Here is a 26,489-nt window from a genome sequence, read left to right as displayed (position 1 = left end):
TTATTAGCAAATCTATAATGCAAAGTAGGCTACTCTTAAGTATTTGTGTTAGTGTGATATCTAGCAAACATCTGAGGACATGTTTGTCAAATGAGTCACAAAAGTTATTTCTTAGTTTGGTGAAATGAGTAGTGTTCATAGTATATGAGTTAGCAAAAGTAGTGCACATAAATCCCTGCCCATGCAAAGACAGGATATTCAGAATGGATCCAGCCTGTAGACTACTTCATTTGGAATGCTATCCCAAATTTTTATTCTCAACTAGTTCCGTATCCAAAATTTATTCAGGGAATGATTTGGCACATGATTCTATGTAAAAGCACGGATGAAATTTTATTCTAGAATGTGGCTGCAGCTACCTCGAATGAATTTTTCATATACATTATTATCAAAGCACAGCAAAAACAAAGAGCTGGAACTATGTATTTTGGACATGTTTGCTTATAAAGATATGTGTGGTAGGAATCCACCTGACAAGTACAATTGTTGTAACATTGTACTTGATAAGAAGGTTGTCTGTGAGACCTGTATTCATTACATACTTTTATAGAAAGAACTGATAATTGTCAAAATGAAGCTAGTAGTGTGAATAATCAACTTGATGTACATTAATATGTGACATGAAATAGCATCACAACAGGGTGTTTCCAATTAGATTTTTCAGGATGCCACTAAAAGATGATGGCATAGTACATTTGTGATAATTCCTTAGTGAATAACCATCTCTGAGTCATTAAAACGTCATTGAAAAAAAATCATAAAAATTTTAAGGTTTAACTTAGATACTTTTGGAGCAAAAATTCAGAGTTCCTGAATAAACTATTCTCATTTAATTTTCTTCTGCTATCATGTATCAAGCTCATTTAATAAAGAAATTGATTCTAGGAAAGAAATAAAGCAAAGCAACAATAACAGCAAAAATACCCATCATTCCTCCATGATCAGATAAATGAGAACCAAATAGAAAAATTCCTAATTCATAGACTCCCACGGTTTAAAGTACCAATAATAAGAATACCATTGAAAACCATCTCCAGGGGAAAACTATATTCTTTTGTTTGTATTGAATTGTACAGTGTTACATAGATCTATTGTTTTGGTGTCTCAAATTTTATATTTCACAGTTAATTGTTAAAGCTCAGCTTAGATTTATCTTTCATGAAAGACTTGTTGCCATACTGCTAGAGGCACTGTGAGTACACACCCCTCAGCTGTCAGCCTCCTCTAAGGACTACTTCAAGTGCACTGAAATAATTTATTTAAAGTTATACCCTTCCATTGGCAGTCCATTTATAGTGACTTATAAGATATAACGGGTCAGCTGTTTTAGAAAAACCCAGCAAAACTTTCATAAATTTGGTTCAGAAATTTCCAAGAAGGGAATGGGAGCTGCTACCCAGATGGAAATTTTGTTCTACTCAAATCTGCTGCTGTCTCTCCCTTTCATGAATATCAAGCCCAAGGGCTTCTATAATAAACATTCTGTACACTGAACTCAGTCTCAATTCTGCTCCCTGGAGAGCCCAACCTGGGACACTTTTTTTTTGTTTTCTCAACTACTGTCTTCATTTTGAAAATATGCCTGTTTGTTATATTTTGGAAATCTGAAGTCTAATTTTCTTCAATTGTCATCTATTCTATATATGTGATAGGGTTGAATTAGATTATTCATAATAATTTTATAGGTGATCATTATTATAATATGAGCTTTTAACAATTTTATCATCCTTAAATAAAAGTATGAAACATGTTCTTCTTAAAAAAATTTTTCAATTCTTTTTCCTAGACACAAATATATTTTTAAAATTCAAATCAATCTCATTGGATTTCAAAAACTAGAGAATTTCTTTAAAATGTGTACGTATTTGTGTAAATACACACACACACACACACATATATATATATGTATATATCATAGTTTTGAAGATACAATGAATTAGGGAGATATACAGGGGATTCATATGCACCACACTGTTGAAAAGCATGGGGAAATACCAAGCTCTCTTTTCCTCTGAGGTGAGAAATAATGGAAGGCAAACTACTGGAATACTGAATGCTTAGAGCCAACTTTTAAACTGTACATGGCTCTTTCAATAAATATGCACTCTAAGATAAACATTCTATCTGCTACATAATGTTTCCATTAAAATTAGATGAATTATTTCACTATTGGTATCACAGAATGGAAAGGAACTACTAAAAGAATATTTAAAAATACATTGTCTCTTTGTTAATTTTTTTATGGTATATTTGCTGATGTTCTGCTGAGGAAATATTTTTACAATACATTTTAACTCCTGAAGAATAAGTTAGCTATTAGAAAATGAGTTAAGATATGTTTCCAGTATTGCCTACAATATGGAATCCAGGATGTTTGCATAAAATTGTTTTGTTACAAAAACAGTTTACACGACCCCGTGTCCATTCTCCAAAATAGAAGTAGTAGTAAATACAGAAATATTAATAATAATGGTGTTCATTATATTAAGTACTTCCAAAGATCAAAAGCAAATAAAAATTCAATGTAATGCATACATGTATGAGGCCTATACTTATTGATACTACAACAAAATAACTGAGTAGTTTAGTATTGACATTTCTGTGAAAATTCTTATTTAAATTCTTACAAACAATTTCCGGTTTTAGTAATATTTTCTCTTGTTCTTTCATCTTATAATGTAATAAAAATGTGTCAGTTAAATTGTAATCACTCTAAATATTTGTAGACAGTCATTGGGATTTTTTCCTCCATCTGTTTATTTCAAGCTCCCCTAGCTCTAAATCTCTGTAATTTTTCTCATTTGATATGATTTTCTTTCTGAAACAATTCCTTTGTGAATCCCTTAGATTTTAATGTAGCATGCAGTTCTCAATGAGAAAGAGCTAATAGTCATGATATGGAAAGAACCAAGTAAATCTGGAGAGCTATAGATGTACTTTTGTGCCAGACTTGAGAGGCAAAGTCATTTCCCAAAGGAGCAACAAATTCTTCATTCAGCTTTTGTAAAAACATCATTCCTGGGTGGATAAACTGAGGTTAGGCAAAAATCTTTCCTCACATTTTGATTTTCAGGGTTTAATGTTTATTATAACATATCCTTTTAAATTTTTACTTACATATTCAAATTCTAAAATAATAAATCTTGTTTAAGCAAGTGCAAAGTGAAACAGCATATAGGCTTCCTCTAAAGTCCAAACTTACTGCTAGACCTAATTAATGTCAAGATCCTATTGGATATCCATGTTCAGCTTTCCCATATTTCTATATACATATGTAGACATGTACAAATCAGTTGCATTTATGAAATAAAATGATGTTAAATATTCTTTAGATTTTAATTTTCAGCTTGAAATTCTGTCTAAAAATATTTCTGAAATATAAGTGTGGTTCTTTTTTTTTTTTAATTTCTGGCACTTCTGAGGATTGAACTCAGGGCCTCACACACACAAGGCAAGTGAACCAAAGCTAAGCAATATCCCCAAACCCTTCATAGGAAAAGGAAATACAGTGCAGAGAAAATAAGTTTTCAAAACAATGGGCCTGGGATTATTGGCCTTACATGACCCAGGCTCTGCTTTTCCAGTCATCTTTACTTGTTTCACCATGTCACCTGACTTCTTAAATTGGGTCACCATGAAGGTTGTGCCTAGGGCCAGAGTTTTTCATCATACTTATTCCCTTATTTTAATCCAGAAATTTTTTGTTTATTAACATCTATTTCTTGATAATCAAATTAACTCTCCTTGAAATTTTCAGATTCTTTTCTTCAGATGGCATGCAGACTATATCACTACCATGGAAAGAAATTTCTTCTTTAAAAGTTATAATTCTATGAAAAGAAGTGGATCTTTGCAGGTTTATGTGTATTTGATCTAGTGGTGTTATTGATTAACATCTGTATGTGAAATCATTTTATTAAAATCTTTTCAATAAGTTAAAATTTGTTTTCTATATATAACTCAATAAAATATTTAATTAAATATGGACAAATTGAAGATACAGACATGAAATTTTAGTTTTGTCACTTTTATTTCATAACCTTTGGATATAATATTGGCCCAAAGTCTGAAATTGGATCTCTGGTGATTAGGATAATAATAGCTTCTAACTGAGAAACAACTGTCTTGAGAAGTTGACTGCATGTTCTCTTTGGTAGAAAGTATACTTATTTTAAGACTTTGAGTGAAATAGTAATGATATTTTAATGCCAAATTCAAAAAAATTACAAAAATGCCCATCAGTTAGGACATGATTTTTAAAATTTTATTTTAACAATTGGTTCTAGAAATAGAGGAACTTAAAGAAACTAAATTCAGAGTCCATATTATTTTTGTAAAGAAAGTGAAAGGGAATAAATTTCTTCAGTTTTTAATCTTACTGCATGAATAGAATGAGAAACTTCCTGAAGTTTTTATTGGAATGTAATTTATTAAACCTCATGTATTTAAAGAGATATTTTTGTTAAAAGCCAAGTTACTTTCTATATACAACATTTTAGGAAGCATGATTTCTTATTCTATCATCTGTTCCTCCAAGCATGTTTAATTGAAGAAAGAATCATATCTCTTTAGATAAGCTTTTATTGACCTTTTTTGGTTATGATGTTTCAGAACTAATTCACATTCAAGGTGAGCTGTTGTTACCTACCAACAGATTTCCTAGTTGGGCATGCAAATAGTTGTTTTCTTCTTTTTGTTGTTAATTGGGACTTTCTGTTCATTAGAAGCACTATTCCCAAGATTGTGTTCCATGCACAGAGAAGCACCTAAACACTGCTTGATGCTATAAATTTAAAACACAGAAGTGAAAGTTCAGATATGGTTTTGTGTAGCACCATAGTTATGTCAATAAATAGGTCATAGAATATTCTAAAGTGTTACATAGTTAAAATTTTTTATTCAGTAAAGACTGGGAAGGAATGTCAATGAATTGGCTTGAATGTTCTGTGGGAATACATAGGTCTAGCCAGGTTTTAAAATGGGTGTTTAGGATATAATTTGCCTTGTGATGCTTTGCAGTCATTGTTTATATTTTAAAAGTTATATTTTAAGCTATTTGGGATTGCTTTGTGAGGATCACTAGGTTTATGGAGGAATTAGTCACAAATGACTTGTAGAAAATACTGTTATATAGTCGATTACATCATTTCTGTTGCAGGAAGCCACTCTACCACAGAATGCTAATATGACAGTAGTACAAAGTACCTCTTGTATATAGGTTATTGCAAATATTGTTCTGAAATGCTTAACTTCAAAATTATCTTTTTTAATGTAAATAATTGTTTGAAATCTATTTTATAAAGATATAAAATACAATAGAATTTCTGGAGTACAGATTAAGCTATTTGCACTAAAAAAAGTTTTTGTTAACAATCTTAAATAACTGATGTTATAAGTCACAGCACTTTTCTTAATTGGTCAAGAAGATAAGCATTCAATTCCTTGTCTGTGTAGGACTTTCCTTCTTTTTATGTCATTTTATTATTTTTAACCGCATTTTTATGAGGGAGAAGAGAGAAAAGTTGACTGGTACAATGTTTAGTAGTAAATTGTCTACATTTCACTCATTTTCTTACCAGATTATACTTATGAAATTGTATTGACTCTATTTCCTTGTTTAAGTATAACTGTGCTTTTAGCCTAAAACATCAGACTATTCACTAGGAAGGAAAATGAAGTTGGTATAATTTGTTTGTCTTTAGTATGATCCTACTTTGCAAAGAATCTCTGATGTACATATCATTCTATAACATCAAGAATATTCTCATACACCAAACAAGTCTTTCTCAGATTTTTATTTTTCTCTAAGTTCTATTTTTCCTAAATTCTGTGTTTCTTATTAATACAGTGAAATGAAATTGATCAGAAGAATTTACACAAACAATGACAGATTCCAGAGGTTAGGCATATTAACCACTTTATATCTGGTTATTTCTTTTATAGTTTCAAAAACAACAAGCTATTTATGCAAACATGTTGTATATTTATATTTTTCTACCAAAATAGTCCCAATAAATTGGCCTTTTTTTTCTGTGAGGTTGAAATTCTACGTGGTCATTTTATTTCCCTAGATGCCATCATAATGGGCTGTGTCTCTGCTCAAACTAGCCAAAATCTTTTGTGGACTACCTGCCTCCATTTGGCTATCATATAATATTGAAATAATATGAAATATTGGCATATCTGACTTTCACGATCATCCTTTTGACATTCTTGCACTGAGCTCTCATTATTATTTTACTAAGTATGAGAAAACAATGTTTCATTCTGCAGGAAAAAGTAAGATGTTTAGTCTTTTCCCACTTACAATGATAGTTTATGTGCCTGAGACAATTATGTAAGTAACTTTATTATCCAAGTTTGGTCATACTATTTGAGAATTACAAATGTTAGATGTGTAAAGGATTTTAAGAATCATCTTAAAGTAATGTAATTACTGCTTTTAGACATTAAGCAATTGCTTTACAATCAAACTGTGGACAAAATGATGATTGCTTTATTTTCTGGAATCCCAGATGTGCTATGCACCCGTGAGTTTGTGACAGCATTGTCACTGTGCCACCAATACCCTGACCATCAATAAACTTCTCCAGACTCAATTTTATATTTGAGGAAACAGAGTGTAGTCCAAATAATTGCCTTTATTTTCAAAGGAAGTTAATACTCTGGTTCAAGGTAGTTATTTCATGATATTCATTTTACCTCAGGGGGGTAAACAATATCCTTTATTTAATTGGCAAGTTCTTTTTTAGATGCAGTCTCATCTTCATACTTTGCAATGATTCTCATGCAATTAAATATGGTTTCAAATCAAATTTTGGGTTGACTCATTATAAGAAATTTGTGCTAGAACAATTAGACTTCTCACAGAGTAATATGTAATTTCTTCAAGAAAGAAATTTCCTTCAGTTACTTTTATTTATTTTCTCACCAAACTCATATATCATCTGTGGCTGCTCCTCTGTAAATTGCTGAAGTTCTCAAGTCTTCACCTATATAGTAGTTTTTCTAAAATATATTTTGAAGGTAATACTGACTGGACAGAATGAAGAATTGCATATCATTTGAAAATTAAAATATTTTTGTTTGATTTGACTGTGTTTTCTTCACTAATTTCTCCTTTTGTGATTCCTTATGTATTGATATAGTTTTCTAACATCCATGAGTAATGATTTGAAAGATGACATTGCACCCTTCTTTTGATGGTTTTCCCACAGTTTTTAATTTTTTGAGTTTTACATAATTTATATAATTTTATGAGTTTTATATAATTAGCAAAAATAGCCATGGTAAAATGTATAATTTGGTAGTTGCAATGTATATATGCAACCAAGAATCAACTACAGTAATCAGGATAATAAATGAATAAATTAGCCTTTGAAATTTCCTAAGACATTTCTTGAGCATGATTTTTATTTATAGGCCACCTCTATGTATTCTTCAGTAAAAATATCTTTTTAAATCTTCTACTATTTTTTAAAAAATGGGTCATTTACTTTCTTATTATGAAGATTAGGGAGGTATTTTTTGTATATAAGTTCTTTATCAAATTTGTAATTTAAAAATGTTTTTACTCAGTATTTGCATTTCTTTTAATTTTCTCAATGAATTTTGCAACAGCAGATATTTTTAAATTTGATGGAGTTTATTTTTTCAATATTTGATTTGGTGAATTTTACTTTATGTCATAGCTGAAAAATCTTTGCTTAACTCTGTCACAAACATTTTCTTCTATGTTTCTTTCAAACATTTTATAGTTTAAATTTTATATTTAACTCTTAAATACATTTTCTATTTCTTTTTTTCTAGGTGAGAGGTGCACATTACAATTTTGATGTTTGTTTTCCAGAAAGGATAGAAATTGGAAGATCAGTAGTTCCAGAACTATTTTTATAAAAGAGTATTCTTTATCCACTAATCTTTATCAAATACATATGTGTGTTTATACTCTTCTATTAAGATTTGCTTCGGTTTACAACATTTCACTTCATGAGCACCGTAAATCTTGAAATCAGTCATGACAGTGCTATACTATTCTCACATCTTTTTGTGTATTTTAGAGTTTTTGCATCTTCATATTAAATTTATAGTCATTTCATCATTTTCTAAAAGAACCTCTCGAGATTTATAGTGGGATTGCATTGGATCTATAAAGGAATTGGAGGCGTTATACATTATTGTATTTTCTGATCCATGGGCATAAGGTTCTTCTCCACTTAGTTTCCTCTTCCATTTCACTCTCTGATGACTGAATTTAAAAATGCAAAGATATTGCTACCTTCTCAATTTTTGAAATTTTTGTTTACAGATCACAATATTTCTATGTCCTTTACCTTTTACATTGTATTATTTTTACCCTCAAGATCATCTACTTTCCAGGTTTATATAACAAACAAATGTATCATGCTCTTTGTTTAGTTGTATATGATGTGGAATTCCTTGACTTTTACTAAGTTAAACATATGCTGATACAAAATATATCACTGAAAATATGGACTATTTTGAGTTACAGACACTTGAAAGCATTGCAGGTACAAGGAGATCACTCTGACCTTCATACTATTTCTGAAAGCAGGAGACAAAACTCCCAGTGTCACCTTCCCCATACTAAAAGAAAAATAACTTTCTTATAATTACATATGGAAGTGGAGCCTGAGATAATTCTATACAGACTTTGTTAAAATGACTCTCATCTTCTAGCTTCTCCGTATAATTTACTTTTTTTTGCAATTTACTGCTGTGTGTCTAATTTAGTATAAATCATTAAACTTTAACTGGATCTTTGGGTTTTTATTTCATTATGAGGGCTCCCATGTCATATAAAACTTAGATTAACTAAATTTGTATTCATTTCTCCTGTTAATCTGATTCATTTCTGTTCACAAGCACACAGAAAAATACTAATAGGGTGGATGCAAACTTTCCCTTCCCTCCAGCATTCACTGAGTATGTGTACAGTGCAAGAATTTCACATGAAAAGGAGAATTATGGAATATGCAGTAGGTAATTTGATGAAAAGGCTTAGACAGGCAAGCCTTTGTCTCCATAAAGGGGAAGCACTTAGGAACGGGGTGTTTTCCTTTATAACTGAGGTAAAGATACTTTCTGGTCTCAGCGGGGGATTGCTCACACCTGTAATATTAACTACTCAGGAGCCAGAGAACAGGAGGATTTCAATTCAAAGCCAGCCTGGGCAAATATTCTGAGAGACCCTATCACAAAAAAATCCATCACAAAAAAAGTGATGAGCCACTGGTGGAGTGGCTCAAGGTATAGGCTCTGAATTCAAGTCCCAGTACCCCATCCCAAAAAAAGATACTTTCTTATGTAAAAATACTTTATTTTAAAACATGGTACTCATCTGTGTTTATAATGAATATTTAACTATAACCTGATTAAGAATTTCCACCTGTCAACCTCTTGTTTTTCAAAATTGGCTTATGTGAAAAACACCTGCAGAACTTAAGCACTACTGATGACTGGGTCTCACCTCCACAGATTCTTACTCAGTTATGGATTTGACTGAGAGTCATTGATCTGGGCTTTTATCACTGTGAGTTCAGCCTTCTATCTCTACCCTGAAGGAAATGTCTTGGCTTGTCATTGTTTAGCATTAGTGGACCAGACAAGCTATTCCAAAATTTTAAATCATCCTAATAGTCATCTCATTGCTTATCAATATGTCCCTCCAACTGTCGATGTGGAGCCAAGCAGGGATTCTCAATTTTGGATGAATTGAATTGATCCAGCAAAATTGCAAGTACCATGTCAAAGGACTTGGAGGTTTTCAAACCACAAGTTTAATACCTTTAAGAGATGCTGCATGGTCACATGATCCAAGTTTGGTAGTATAGGATATGTCTTTTAATGAATTAGATCTCTCATCAGTGTAGTCAATATTTGAGGCATATATTTTTGTTGAAGTTCTATATTATATTTTAAATGATTTTAGCAAGTGTAGAGTTTTTCTTTACTCACACTGGTGATTTTAGTTTTGTCTCATTTGTCTTGATTGATTGTTATGGTTTCATCATTTTTTTCAACATTTTTCTTTACTAGATTTTTATAATGAACTGATTTCTTCTATATAGCTTTCTTCTGGCTGCTTGCTTTCAATTAAATTTGTTTATTTTTAAAGTTTTATAAAATAGAAACTCAAAACATTGATTTGCATTATTCTTCTAAAATAAGCACAATAGAATCACTTAAAATATATTTTCTTATAAAGACTACTTTAACTGTACCTTATCCATTTTTAACAAGTTGTTAAATATTCATGTAATTTAAATATTTCTAAGTTTTATCTTGATGCTTTCAGATGTTGTCAGAGACTATGTTTTATGTTAATATCTTATTTTCTGAGATTTTTGATGGCCTATAACATCATCTGTTTTTGTGAATGTTTCATGTGCTCTGGACAAAATATCTAGTTGCTATTATTGTGCACAAGGTGATCAATTTTCAATTAGGTTAATTCTTTAGCAGTGTTATTCAAGTATTTTACATACTTTTAAACCTACTTTATTACTGAGGTAGATGTCACAGTCTGAAGAATAAGTAGTATTTTTTAAGTATCCTTTGAGTTCTATCAGGTTGTTGTTTGTGTTTTTCAATATCTACTTAAGCTAATATATATTTGTTCTTGGTGTTTTATTTCTTTGTCATAATTAATTTTTCTTTATTTTCTGGTAATTTTCTTATTCTGAAATCTTTTTTGTCTCATATTATTACTATCACTTCCTACCACAGGTCTCTGGAATGGGGCCTTCTCAGGTTCCTTTAATGGTAAAAGTTCTCTTGTGGTTTGGACAAGTGTGGTCTCCTCCTAATTTCTGTGAGTCTTGCCATCTATGTTAGGGCACAACAGGGTTATTTCTTATTATATATAAATTAAACTATAGAAATAAGAATTTTGGAGACCTCAATCAGGATAAACACACCACCCTCACCCCACAATTAAAAAACTAAATACACAGTATGCAAACTGAAAACATAAAAATAAAAACTAGAAAATTTTGAAAGAACAAAAGGAAAAGTCACAGAATTCTGATTTAAAAAATTACATCAAATTTCTTGATGAAAATTAGAGAACAATGAAGTGCAATCATCAATGTGCTAGAAAAAGAAATTTGTCAATCCAGAATTTTGTATTTCACAAATACAAAAATTCTACTCACAAATTAAAGAGCCATAGCAATTTCAGACAGACAGCTATTAATATGGTACATTATTAGCAGGCTTGCATTTTAGGAAATACGAAAGAAAGTTCTTCAGATATACATAACATCAGAAGACAAGGACATACATCTAACCATAGAAATAAATATCTCAATAAACACAAAGAAATTTAAACATGTTAGGAATTTTTTTCTTATGTTTTATTTACTAAACAATTGTTTCCACACTGCAATGTGGATTTAAGCACTCAAAATTATATTTTTTGAACAAAAGGTACGTGAGTTGGGAGAAAAGTGATTACTTACCTATTGTTTTAGTTTCTTTGGTATGTTTGTTTGTTTTTGTGGAGCTGAGAATTTCAATAATGTCCTGACATTTATTAGGCAAATGCTCTACCACTGAGCTATTCCCTAGTCACTAGAGTAGAATTTTTATACTACAAGTGAAGCAGTATATCATTTGAAGAGAACTATAACCAATAAATATTAAGTAAATAGGATAAACTATAAAACCCACTAAAATATAAAAATAACTATAAATAATAAAGAAATATAAATTGCAATCAGAAATATCAAAATCAGATATTATCAGTTTCAAGTTTTTATCCTCAGGAGTAAAAATTCAGGAAGTGAATTCTATAAAACTTCTGGTCTTTTGTATGGGAGTGGCCAGTTCCACATCCCTCAAACTGGCATCACCAATGGAGGCTATGTCCATTACCGACCCCATCCAAATTATATCTTCTGCATATTCAAATGGTGTTCATTGGCAAAGAGCCTTTTATGTATGAAGACACAGGGATTGTACACTTTTACCCTTATCTACACTCAAACCTTAACAGTTAAAAAATTGGCACAAATCTTAACCGCTGGCATGAAAGCCTGTTCTTTGTCTTATGCTTTGTTCTGAAGGAGGCTGTGTTCACATTCTATCTTGAAGCTGCCTGTGTTTCCTTAAATTTTGAAGATAGTTTGTTGACCTTCAATTTCAATTCTCATAGATTTTTTTCAGTTATGTTTTTGTAGATTATTCAGCATTTTCTTATTTGAGGATTAGAAACAATGTTTCATGCTTTCCACATCTTAAAAAGAAGCCAGGGTCTGTACCTGACATTTTTTCACTATTTAAATTTTATTACTTGGTAAATTTTTTTTTCTGTTCCTTTCCTTCATTTTACATGAGTAAAAGTTTTAAATATTATGAAACTGATTTGGCTATAAATGGAGAAATGGTGCCAAAACAAAGTGAAAAAAATAAAAACAAAGGACACCCAGAAAACCCAAAACCATCAAGTATGGACTTGAGAACTGTCAATTAAACTCCCTATGTAATGTGACTCTTTGTAGAACTATTGGATTCCAAGCATGGATAAAATGACCACCAACACCTTTTGCTAATTAACACAGCAAGTGTGACACTGGGTAGCCTGTTTTTAACACAGCACATGGCACAGGGTCCACAAGATGGCACTGCATAAATCACCATGAAGACTTCAGTCAAATGCTGGATATTTATAAAAATATTGTGTTGCAACAAAAGTATAAATGAATGCTTTTGGTATTAAGAAATTTTAGACACATTGACTCTAGAATCTGCTCAATATCATTCTAGTGCCTACTCAAAACACTCAGAAATTCTGTCTAAATTTGGTATGTAAGGGATCCCACTTTTCAAAATGACAAGTAAGGAAGTAAATAATCTGATAATTTTAATTTAGCAAAAATCAAAACTGAGCTAGGAAGCTCACACCTGTAATCCTAGTTATTGGGAGGCTGAGATCTGGTGGATTATAGTTCAAGTCCAGTCATAGCAAAAATTTCATCTCAACAGAAAAAAGCAGGGCATGGTAACGCATGCTGTCATCCCAGTGGCAGTTGGAAGCATAAAGTAATAGGATCATGATCCAGGTCAGCCCTGGGCAAAAAGTAGGATCCTATCTCAAGTATAACAAGAGCTAAAAAGGACTGAAGACATTACTCAAGCTATAGTGTGCCTGCCTAGCAAGCTCAAAGCCCTGAGTTCAAACCCCAGTACCACTACCACTAGCAACAACAATGAAAAGATTCAAAACTGATTCTCACCTTCATGTCATATTTTTTCCTTTTGATAACTGATTTGATCCTTTCCATCATCACAATTTAATCAAGTAAATTATTGTCATTTTTTAATATTTTCAAACTCATCTTCAGCCTTTTTTGGTAGAATCACACTTGATTTGAAGTATTGTTTTCAAAAATCATCTGAAAATGAACTAAGAGGAAAATCTATAGCAGGGATCCTCAATGGATTAGGGCAACCAAATGCTTTTCTGTTCTGCTCAAGAAAACAAAATAATCATTTCTCATAATATTAGGTAATTTGCCTCATTCTGTTTTTTTTTTTTTACATAAGCTGACTCACTTGCTCACACTATGTAAGAATTATGCCATTAAAAATGAGCCTGGAGACAATATTAACATTCAGGTCTTTTGAACAATGTCTGGAGAATAGAGGAGTAGATACAAAAGTAATTTCTAATTCACCACCATTTTTAATTAGACTTCTTTAACCTTGCAGGCTCAACAAATGAGCCTCGCTAGATCAAGTGAGTTTTTGTTAGTGTTTTTACCATGATCCCAGATATGAATTGAAGGATTCTACACAGACCAAGAACTGATGAGGCATGTGACGTGGGTGTACTTGCAGCTGCAGAGGAACATTGACCTCTCTAACAAGGATACACTTAAAGGTTAGAGGGAATTTTTTTTTTCAAGCTTCCTGGAGGAATTTGTTATAGAACTGCTCAGACTTTCCCTTTTCTTAATAATCAGTTATAGATTTGAGAAGTAAATTATCTGACATAAGCAGAAGTTAAGTTCTCATTAGAATAAACATTCACTATGAGCCTATACCACTTTGCATTTGATTATCATGTTTATTTTCTCTGATTAAAAGTGATTCATGAAGTTCAATGCAAAGGAAATCTTAGAGCAAGGGCATATTAGACAAATGTTAAAACTTCTGTTCTGTGCATGGAGATTACTCTTCTCGGCAAAATCTACAACCATGATGATTTATTGCTGGTTTCATAAAATCAGAAATGTTTAAAACATGCTAACTTAATCACATAATGTTAAATATCTCTGCATTGATGTTTGTAAAAGTACTGCAAAGTCACATTACCAAGGAATATTAAGGCACATTCAATATTCTCCTCCAGTTGGAATTACTTTATAATGACACTACTTATTTCAGACATTTCATCAAGGATTAAAAAGCACATTACTGATGATGAAAATTTCTGTGTCCTTGCAAAGATTAGACTTTATAGGAAAATCTTATTAATTCAGACATCAGTGTTTTGAGAACTGCTGAAATTTAGAAAAGCATTAAAATGGTGGTAAAACTCATATACCTATAAAGAAAGTATTTGCTACACAAATATGTACTGTAATATTGATTAAGCTTCTTACAAAAGGCACTTATTTAAAGAACTTCAATTTCTTCATGGAATCCCACTTAGTTCAAACCAATCTGGTGTTTACAGATTATTTTTTTACATTTGTTAAAACCCACTCTTAAAGCCTTGTGTAGGTCATGCTCTTTTAATCGAATTTTGGGTCTAATTTATAATATAGTACCATCAAGGTGCACTTTTTCTTTAGAAGATGATAATTTTAGCCTTTCTATAATGTAGATTTTCCTTCCAAACTGGTCACAATTACTATGATTTCATTTCTGTCAGTTTTATGTTAAACATGGGATAACTTGTAGAAATACATAATTTCTCCCCCATGTTGCAAACTCAAGGAATAATTATATCTAATGGTCAGAATTCTTTAGTTTTTATACTCTTTTGTTTCCAGCGTCCCTTACAGTTGCTTTGTAATCTAATAATTTCTGAGTGAGATTTCCATCATCTTTATTGTAATGGATTCAAGAAGTCAGAAAACAGATGCTTTGGTAGAATATTGACTTATCATGCCTTGTGTTTTTAGATTGGCATTCACTTGCATTAATATTTCTGGTCTCTCTACCCATTCAATTAATTATGTAATTCAGGAGTATGACAAAGATACTCATATACTCCACTTCTTACTTCTAGTAATGAAACGTAAAATTCATCCCATGCATCATGTGTTTAACTAAGTGGTCATATTTACCAGTTTTCATGGCAATGACCTGTGGCTCTGTGACTGTTTCCACAGATGAGATCCAGAGCTGACAGAGTTCTGGGGAGTCCCTGCAAGGAAGGATGGGGCTTTCTCTCATTTCTCTTTTCTGCTGGCTGAGTGCAGATGAGAGGGTGTACCCACAGTCACCTTGGAACATACAGTGACTTGTTTATGATGAAAAAACAACAACCTAAACAATACTAGAACACCCATGGAACACTTACTATTACAATGTGGGCTCTATCTTGTTTTGCCATTGTTAATTCTGACTTTCTATGCCAAACAACCAAATCTAAACTAAATGTTAGTCTGATTTTGAGAGAAGTTGCAGGACAGACTTGGCTAAGCCTTTGCTCTCTTTATCCCTGACCTTCAGATTTCTCTGCTCACGTAGTGGCTGCATTGATGACTGGTGATAGCTCAAGGGTAGCTTGCAGATGTCAGCTGGGTTGGTGATGAGGAGGAGTAAATTTATCCAATTATGCAGCAAAGGACTAAAAAGCTGATTTGGCTAAAGATCTAAAAGCAGCTTTGGCAAACAGCTTCATCATCAGTAAAGTTCCTTGGTTCATGTCAGCTGCAGTAATGTTACTGACATGGTGGTCACTGAGAACTTACACGAGTAACCACATAACCATGTGCAGTAGTGTGCACATATGTGATGACTAAACCCTGGAAAGAGCAACCTCCCTTCATAGAAGATGCTGATTTTTATGGTGGAAAAACTCTTTTCCTAGCAATTCTCAAACTCTGAACGTTATGTCTCTGAATGATGCCAGAAAGATAAGTGCAGCAGTTCACCAGTGTGTGCTATTTCTGCTATATTGTTATAACACAGAAATGATATCAAGAAAATGTATGTAGTTTATTATGTGGTAAAACAATCAGAAAATTGTTAATTTTTAATTATTAAATAGCCTACATATTTTCTAAAGTTTATTTAATTTCATGCTTATCAATTTAATTTTAGTAATTGTTTTATTTAACAAGTTTTCACAATTTCTGAACATTTCTTAATTAGCTTTCATGGGTCAGTTTACACTCGTTTCTGTACATAATACTGAATGAATATATATGTAAACATAGACACAAGTGTATCTATATGTATATATTAGGGTTATTATTCTTTATAAAAATTCTATATTAAAACCCTGCATTTGAAAGCTACATTAACAATAATTACAACCTTGTAATAACAATGCTTGCTTTCTACATTACAATTTACTTAATGCTAGTAAAAACTAAATAATGTCATATATGAAGAATCATACTTGTGTAAATTGAAATGCCTTTCTATATGTACTACTTGGAGATGTTACATTCCTAGTTTTCACTGACTGTGCATTAAGCTTCCCATATAGTTTCACATATTAACTTTTTTTCCTTTATTGTTGCGCTGACTGGGGGTATATTGTGGTATCTACACAGGTTCTTACAATCTGCCAAATATATCATACATGAATTCACCTCCTCAACCATTCTCCTTTCCCCTCCCCATTCTCCCTAGGCAGGCACTCTACCACTTGAGCCATTCCTCCAGCCCTCACATATTAACTTCGTGATTACGTGGTTTCAGATGTTTCAAGTATGAGGAGAAACAAGATTACAAGCATTAGTTTCTAGTTATTAAAATGCTTATTTTTGTATACTGATTTAAACTTCAGTTTTAGGTGGGCAAGTACTATTTCAGTTATTTTTATATATTCAGCCTTAATATTTTGTTCAAAGTTCACATAGTTGATTATCAAGGAAAAGGAGTTTTGTTCCTTTGGCAAAGAAAATGTTTCCTTATTTAATCATTTAATACATTAATTTTAGTGACACTTTCCTTATATAAAAAAACATGTGGAGGGTGATCCTGTTTTGCTCTTTTACAAATTAAAGGATCAATAAGATGACATAAGCAAAGCAGGAATAATTATTGGTCAAATTGAGCTCTCCCTTTTTGATTATTATTACTTTTTCATAACTTCTATCATGCCTAATTTTCAATTAGGTGTTAGAGGAGGATTAGATTTCAGGAAAGTTTCCTTAAGGCAAAGAATTAAGACTTTATGCATACATGGTGATACTTTGGAGTTATATCCAAAGAGAACCAAATGTCAAAAAAATGAGGGATATGGACATTCTGAACATGGGTCATACCGGGTGAAAATAAATACTAAATGGTAAACAAAATATTGCTTTTTAGATTCAAAATCCAGGAATCGTGGAAAAACTGGTGAAACCACTTGCGAGCCAGGACTGACAGAGTATACTTGTAATCCCAGCAAGAAGTAGAAGCAGGGAGATCTTTAGTTTCAGGCCAGCCGAGGCTATGTACTGACCTTGTCTCAAAATAAAATTAAAAAAAAACAAACGGCTGGGGGTGTAGCCCAGTGGTAGAGCACTTGTCTCACTTGCAATGCCAACTCCTGAGAAAAACCAAACCAAACAAAACAAGTAAAAATCAAATATGAAGTATACAATTGTGTTTGATGCCTAGGGGGTGAGTAGTGGCAGGATTTCTGCAGTGCAAATTAGGGCATTGTTCCTGTCGCTGCTAGTCATTTGAAAAAAAACAAACAAAAAAAACCTCAGGAGAGATTTGTCTGACTATTAGTACAGACAATGACATGGAAAACTCTCAGAGAATATTTTTAGATAAACTGATAAAAACATAAAGCAGGAAACATCCAACTTGTTATGTATGATGGTGTAGGAAAGCAATTACTATCAGAATTTGGAAACTGATTTTCCAAACTATACTCTTTATCTCATGACCAACCATCTGACATCTCAGGTAATATTAAAAACTCTGTCATAATACACACCTGACTTTATTTGTTATAGGCATTGCTCTCAAGGCCTTAGATCAAAGCATGTGAATAATTTATAAAATATCTCTGTTATTTTTGGTATGTTTTATAATGCCCAGTTGTGCTGTTGGAGTGAACAGTATCAGTACAAGAGGAAAATGCCTTTCATATTTATTCATTTTGTTTAGATGAACTAGCATTCTATAAATAACTAATTTCACAAAATTGAAAACATTATCAAGGGATTAAGTAGAGTCTCAGGGAAAGTATTCATTATCCTGGCGGCCACTGGCAGTACCTCATTCAAACCTGCCAACCTGCCCTTCACTGTGGACAGTTGCTAGGGACCCTGTTGTCACTCATGCAGTTTGAAACTTGTGAAATGAAAACAAAAGATTGAGATTTTTCTCATATTAAATTATACAGAATTATTTGCTAATTGGAGATCTTTGAGTGGTTTGTCTATGTGTAGAGAATGTTGATTGTGTCTGTCTTTTAGAAGAAACTGTCTCTCGCACACACACACAAACACACACAAATACACATGAAATACAACTCCATCAACTCAAGGTTAGATTGTTAGCTGATCTCTCCAGAGGTTTATGTGTAATAAGAAATAATGGCATCTATAGTATCTCCCCGCATGATTGCTGAAGTAGATAACTGATACAGAAATATCTTGTGTTTATCAGAACTTATTGCTGAGTTTAGATTTCAGATGTTATTGTCTTGCTCTGTTTGTATATCCAAGTGTGATAGCATTTCTGTAGATAATTTATGTAAGCTCCATATTAAAGTAGACATGATCAGTATAATTATTACATTAGCAGTATAATTAGGTAAGAAAAAGCATATTATTGTAGAAAAATTAAAGTTCATATTGTGTTAGCACAGGTAAATGTGCTAAATAAAATTAAATACAAAGTTCAAATATTAACTCACCCCACCTTAGCTAGTTACCCAAACCCATTGTTCTGTTACTTCTTCAGAAAAAAATAATGAAACAGAAAACAATAAGCAAAAGAAAAGTACCATGATTATCCTATTTTTTTCTATTATACATCTCCAACCACAAATAAAAAGAAAAATTATTCTAAAATGGAAATTTCATTAAGATTAGTAAAGCTATACCCTCTGGCTTGTTTTTTATCCAGGGAGCTGCTGCTACAACCTGTGCCTTGGTACAAGGAATAGAAAATCTAACAAGTTGTCCAGGATCTCAGCCATAATCCTAGACCACTATTATCTCCCAGACAACTCACTGGACTTGATTCTGTTGAAATTTGAGTTCAGCCAAAAGATTGAGCTTGCCCTAACATATGCAAACTAGGTGTTCTGGCTATGTATTGCTTTGTAACAACTGATTACAAATCTTAGGGTTTTAAACAACAATAATTCTGACATACTATTTAACTTTGTGGCTCAGGAATTTGGGTCTTGATCAGCCAAATGATGACATTTGTTCACATGATATAGATTAGGAACTCTGATAGCATAAGCATTGGTCTGAACTGTTCACGGCAACTTCATATATGCGTCTGGCTCCTTCTCAGTTTACTTGGGATTGTCAAGCAAAGTACATAGCCTCTCATGAATTGTTTTCAAAAGTATAGTCAGAGATGGTTAGGTCTTTAGGGATCCCAAAGAGATTATTTTATACCATAGGACAAGTGACCTGGCTATTTGTTTATGGGTGTAGAGTACCACACCTGCTGTTTTCTTTTGGTTAAAGTGTTTACAGAGCTCAACAGATTCATGATTAGAACTAGTTCTCATGTCTTAGTATGAAGAAAGTCAAAGAATTTGTGATTTGCTTTTCCTATTACATCAGGTATTTGTTGACCTTTGTAGCCATCTTCATTTATAAACTTTTTGGCATCTCAGAAAATCTGGTTTGGCTTTGGCTTAATATGTGTAGCTAATTTCAATTCTTTTGACTTCAGATGCCTTGTTTTCCTTCTTAAATTACATATTGACAAATTATACTTGTATATATTTGTGATATACAAGTAGTGTTATGATTTTTAATACAATGTGAATCATTAAATTAATTGCCGTAAGAACATCTCAAAATCTGACATTTTGTGATGAAAACATTAGAAATTTATTCTCAGTGATTTTGAAATGTATAGAACTTAATTAGCTATAGTGAGCTTCCAATGCAATAGATCAAAAAATTTTTAAAAATCAAGCTTATTCCTCCACTTAATCATCTCACTCTTTTCTTTACCCCACAGTTTCTGGTAACCAACCAGTATATTATATAACCTAATAAATATATTAGAATCATGATCTAATACATTAGTCTGAGGTTTTAAAATTTTATTGTACTTGTAGAATCATGGGAAGGAGACCTTGATCTAGCACGCTCACCGGAATTTCTTATGTGTTATATCTCAGGAATATACATTTCTATTAAGTTTGTAGATAGTGCTGATGTAATAAATCCAGCACTACAACCTGATACCAACAGGACTAAGTTATTATCTGATAATCTTCTCCTGTTTTATCTGTTTAATATTTAGCTAGATCTCTGTCCCTACAGATACATCTTCAACAGTGGCTATAAAAGGGGTTGCAGTATAAGGAATTATAAAAGTTTAAATATAATACAGATTTAGATATATTATTCAAGGTATTGCAAGATTTCATTCACCCAAAGTTAAAGATTGTACCCTGTTATTACTAGTAATTACAAGTATTCTAATATATTTTGAATAATGATGAACAAATATGAAAATAAATTATTTAAAACTTTTTTCAAGTAGCTCTATAATATATTTTCAGAGAATTCCCATCAGTTCAGATTGTTTCTAGGACATCATTTTGCAATTGAGGGCATCTCTACATTTTTCAGTGTTTTAATTTTGCATCTAAACATCTATCTAACATATTTACTTGCTCAAGTTGATCTTCCTAAAAATTTAACTCAGAGAAAAAAATCAGAATAGCTATCCTTATATCAGTGCTCTACTGTCTTGATAACCGAAGTGTTGAAGTAATTTTTGAAATTGGGAAATGTGTCTTCCAACTTTGTTCTTTTTCAGGACTTACTGGTTACTGTGTGTACTTGAATTTTCATATGAAGTATAAGACCAGATTGTCAATATCTGAAAAGAAAACAGTTGAGAATTTGGTAATGATTTTGTTGTACTGGTAGATTAATTTGAGTAGTCTTGCTATCTTAACTATATTTTCTTCCAATACAGGAATGTGAGATTTATGAATGTTTGTCTAGTTTATCAACAATCTCTTATAGTTTTCATGTTCTTAGTCCATATGTAACAAAACAGGGAATAATGTAACAAAACTAGGTATTTACAACAGAAATTTATTTCTCATATGTTTAGAGTCTGGGTGGTCCAAGATCAAGGTAAATTGGTGTGTGGTGATAACATTTTTTGGCTCATAGATAATGCCTTCTTGCTTCCAACCTACGGATTTTAGGGAAACAAACCAGACTATAACAGAGTATGTTTTGCATTTAGTTTGTTACTAAGTATATTATTATTTTTGTGGTATTATAAACAGAATTTCTTTCTTAATTTCATTTTAGATTATTCATTGCAACTCCAGATATGGAAATGATTTTTGTATTTTAGTTTTGCATCCTGCAACCTTGACAAACTCTTTTATTAGCTTTCGCAGCAAATATTTTAGTTTTCTTTCCAGTCTGGATGCCTTTTATTTTCTTTCCTATTTTTACTGTCCAGGCTCTAAAGAATGATATTGAATAGAAATGGTAAGAACAAATATCTTGTCTTGTTCTTGATTTGAGGCAAAAAAAAAATCAGTCTTTCTCCATTAAGTTTGATGTTAGTTATAGATTTTCCTAAATTTCTTTTATCAAGTTGGGGAATCTTCCTTCTATTTTGAATTTATTGACTCTTCTTACCCATGAAGAGTATAGAATTACATCATTTTTTTCTGTACTGATTGTGAAGCTCATGCAGTATTCCTTTATTCTACTGATATGACACATTATAGTAATTGATTTTTCTAAGGGTAAACATACCATGTGTTTCTGGGAGAAATACTCAGTCTTTTTAATAATAATTTTATACTACTGAGTTTTGATTGCTAGTGTGTCTCAGTGTTTTTCCACCTGTATTAGTAAGTGATAGTATGTGTAGTTTTCTTTTCTTGTGATGTCTTTGGCTTTGACAATAGGATATGTCCTCATAGCATGTTAACAAGAATTCACTGTTCTTAATTTTTAGAAGAGATTATGAAGAATTGGTAATGGTTCTTTTAAATTTGGGGACAATTTTCTAGTGAGATCAATTTTCTTGGCTTGGATTTTTGTTTTTGGGTAGATTGTTGCTTATTACTTCAATCACTATAAATTTCACTGTATAACAATGGTTTATAGTGTTGCTCTTATCTTCTGTTTACCTGTTGCTCTTTTGCCTAATTGTTTTTTTCTGTTTTGAAAGGGGGATACTGAAGTTTCCAATTCTTATTGTTATGTGTACTCATAGTTTTTATTTCTTTTTGTAGTTTATGTCTTTTTAGTAGTTTCTCCATTTCATTTATCTAATCTGTTGGCATATATTTTCTTCAAACGATTTTTATTTCTGTAAGATTAGCAGTACTGTCCTTTCTCTCTCATTCCTAATTTATTGTTTCAGTTGTCAGTACTGGGATTTACACTCAGAGCCTCATGCTTGCTAGGCAGACGCTCTACCCCTGTAGCTACTCCACCAGCCCTTTATTGTGTTGGCATTTTTGATAGAGGATCTTGCTTTTTGTCCAGGCTGTTCTTAAACTGCGATCCTCCCAATCTATGTTTACAGAGTAGTTAGGATTACAGGAGTAAGCCACCTGAACTCAGCTCTCCTAATTTTATTAATTTTATTTTCCTTTCTTTATTAGGTCAGTCTACCTAAATCATTTATGTCCCTAATCTTTTCAAAGAAGTAAATTTTAATTTTGTTAGGTTCTTCCATTATATTTCCTCTTCTATATTTCATTGAATTTTACCATGACCATTAATATTTTTTGTTTTTACTTATTTTGTATTTAGATTGGCTTTTCTCTCTAGTATCTTTAAGTAGATAATTGGGTTATTGCTTTATGTCTTCTTTTTAAATAAAAGTGTTTATAAACATACTGCTTCTTATGCATATTCCTTAGTTTTAGGGTGGTATGTTTTTATTGTTTTTATTTAAACTAATTTCCTTGTGATAGTTTTCCTTGCACTGACTACTCTTTATTGTGCTTCTATTGTTCAATTTTCACAGATTTGTTAATTTCTGGTATTTCTTTCTATTGTGGTTTTCTAATTTCATTCTACTGCTTTTGGAAACTGTATTTTACTTTAATATTTTTTAATTTGTTTTTTTAAAGAATTATATCAAATCTCTGACATAATTTTTAGTGGAGAGTACTTAAAATAAAAAAAATATATTGTATTATCAAAGCCAAGGCCAAAAAGAGTCTAAAGAGTGTAAAAATTCTTTAGAAGAGAAAGGAAAACACAGTCTTTTTAGGGCAGATGATAAAGGTAGAAAGACACTGAAGACTTTCTGCTAATGTGCTTAAAGCTGTGGACTTCTTTACTTTCTTGGTTTTCTGGTAAGCAAATTCACTGCCACCTCTTCTCTTCTTGAGTTTGCCTTCACTGCTCTTCATTTTTGGATCAAGAAAAGGAGGTACCTTGAAACTGAATGACAGAGTAACCTGAGGTAAATTTAACTAATGTCAAAGATCTGTTTCAGAAACTAAGAATTATATGCTTGAGTGTATGACTTCTGGTGTTTCCTGGGCTGACTTATGAAGAAAGTTGTTCCTTTCATGAAGCTTTTCACGTTGAGAATGAATGTCAAAAATCTTTATCAAGAAAAGTCAAATTTATTTAATGGAACCTTGCATTGCTGTATGTAACTAAAGAAATTCAATTCTTCTGGGCACAAAATGAGCAAGGCACGACCTCTTCCATTTCAGCCTCTGGCTGTTCTAACCACAGGATGGATATATTCCTTGGGGTCATCCAGAAGGTTACAGTGAACATACAGTCCACTTCCGGAATGTTCTCTAACCACCACATATCTATACAGTATCCCTAAATCTGCACTGCAGAACTGGAAGAATGTAGTTCTGACAAGCCCACACTCACAGAATGTTTTAGGGATTTTAAAACATTTTCCAACTCTCACTACTTCTTCAGACAAATTTCCATTCTGAGTTTCTGATAGACTGACAGCTACTGCCTCCTGCAGCCACGCTGCCAGAGAAATGCCTTCTCTGGCAACACTGCAGGGTCACTCAGCATTCCATGTTGATGTGACTTCCTTTCTGGCCATAGGTTCATCAATATTTTTAGATTTATTGAAGCTTATTTGATGGACGGTATTGGATAATTCTCCATGAAAACTTGAGTAGAAAGTTTACTCTGCTGTTTCAGGGTGGAGTATTCACCCTGAATACTCCAGAGTGCCAGTTGGTTTACAGTGTATTTTTTTATAACTTCTATTTATTTGTTGTTCCTCTGCCTGATTATCTTACCTTTTTGAAAGAAGAATGTTGAAGTCTCCAATTCTTACTGCCGGACTGTTTACTTGTCCCTTCAGTTCTTTCAGTTTTGTGTGATGTATGTCTTGGAACTCTTGCCGAGGTGCATATATGTTTTCTAATTGTCATATTTTTATGATGAATTGACCCTTTTTAAATTATAATGTGTCCCTCTCTGAAATGTCACTTTAATTCATTCTATGACACCTTGCTTGTAATTGAAAACCACATGTTCATGCAGGAGTGCTGATTTTTCAAATTCTAATCTTGATTTTTAGTCAGTGTGAGAAAAGTTTACTAGCTGCAAGGAGAAAATCAATTTATAAAATATTAATGTTACATGTCCAATTGTCCTATTTAAATAAGATTTATATAAAGAAATCAGGAATGCAATGTGATGAATGATAAAGTACAGGTACTTGAGTGGGACCATGCCAAACAGATAAGTGAATACTGAATTCTTAATCAGAGAGAGTTATGTTTCAAAGACTGCTAATGAGAAAATGTTAACATTGTTTGGAACTTAAACAAAAAGTTTAAAGAATTCCTTTGTGGAATTCAGTGAGGAAATATTTGTAGGAGGGCAAGACAGGAATGCCAAAACATGGAGATAAAAATATATACATGATTAGGGAGGGATCAAAGAGAATAATTTGAGTCAAATACTGATGTGGGGAGTAGTAAGGTATAAGGAGGGACAGAATGAAGAGTCTTTTTAGGGAACTTATTTATTTCCAACCTCTATGTACCTGATGCTGTGCATTTTGCAGTAGAGAAAGGTATTGCTAAAATCAAGAAGAGAGAGATATTTGAGGTGTAGATTTTAAGGGTGACATGTCCCATTTAAAAAAGCAGTAACTTCTATGTCTGTACTAGACATGTTCTTACAGTCTATCATGGAAAAAAACAATTAAACCAATCAACTGATCTTTGAAATGGAGTCATTCAAAGAGGCAATCCAATAACGTTTAATAACTTCTTCGTGTAGGCAGTAAGTAAGAGATTTGAGAAAAATTAGACTGCAACATTTCTAGTTGTGGAAATTAGGAGAATGGTTAATAAGTTGAAAGTTGCTGATATGGGGCTCAGAGTGAGAAAAGGTGATATTACATTTAAATTTTTTCTTTTATTTTGCTAGTTAAAACTTTGAATTTCTGTCTTTCATTTGATAGCGTCAATATTTGTTTTTTATTTTGAAAAATAAAGAAAAGGAATGAGAGTATAGAAATGAAAGACATTATGTGCAGAGATAACAGGAGGGAAAATGAGATGTTCACCTGAGTGTTATATCATGGAAGGGAAACTGATGGTTAAGATTGAAGGTGTAAAGAGCGAGCTAACATGACAATATCTCAGTCCAATATCATGGCAGTTTGTCTATTCTTTTGTATGTTATATGATGCTGATAATCAAGCTCTACTCCTCACCCTTTCTTCAACATTGAGTTCACAGACCATTGGCTCCCCTGAAGAGTCAGAGTATGACTATTTTGTCAGAAAATGTAAATCTGTTTTAGCAGATCCAAACTTTCTTTAACCACTTATGTAAAAACTTTGATTTATATATTTTAATTAAGTGTATTTACTTTCCATTTTGGCATAAATAATTAACAAAGGAAAGGGATTAGTTTGAAAAGTATACAAAGAACAAAACATTCACAAAAACATTCTATTTCAAAACGTTCATCAAATCCCTTGAACATCAGGATTAAAACATAACTGCTTTGCTTATTTTATAGAAGTTGAATCTATTGTACTATATCTGTACATTTATTTGGATAGCATTTATTGAATATGGGATACTGAATTCTAATTTGTTAATTCATTAATTCTTCTACAAGTATTAA

This window comes from Castor canadensis, chromosome 2 (assembly GCF_047511655.1).
Source record: "Castor canadensis chromosome 2, mCasCan1.hap1v2, whole genome shotgun sequence".
Classification (NCBI taxonomy): domain Eukaryota; kingdom Metazoa; phylum Chordata; class Mammalia; order Rodentia; family Castoridae; genus Castor; species Castor canadensis.
This window is presented reverse-complemented; position numbering follows the sequence as displayed.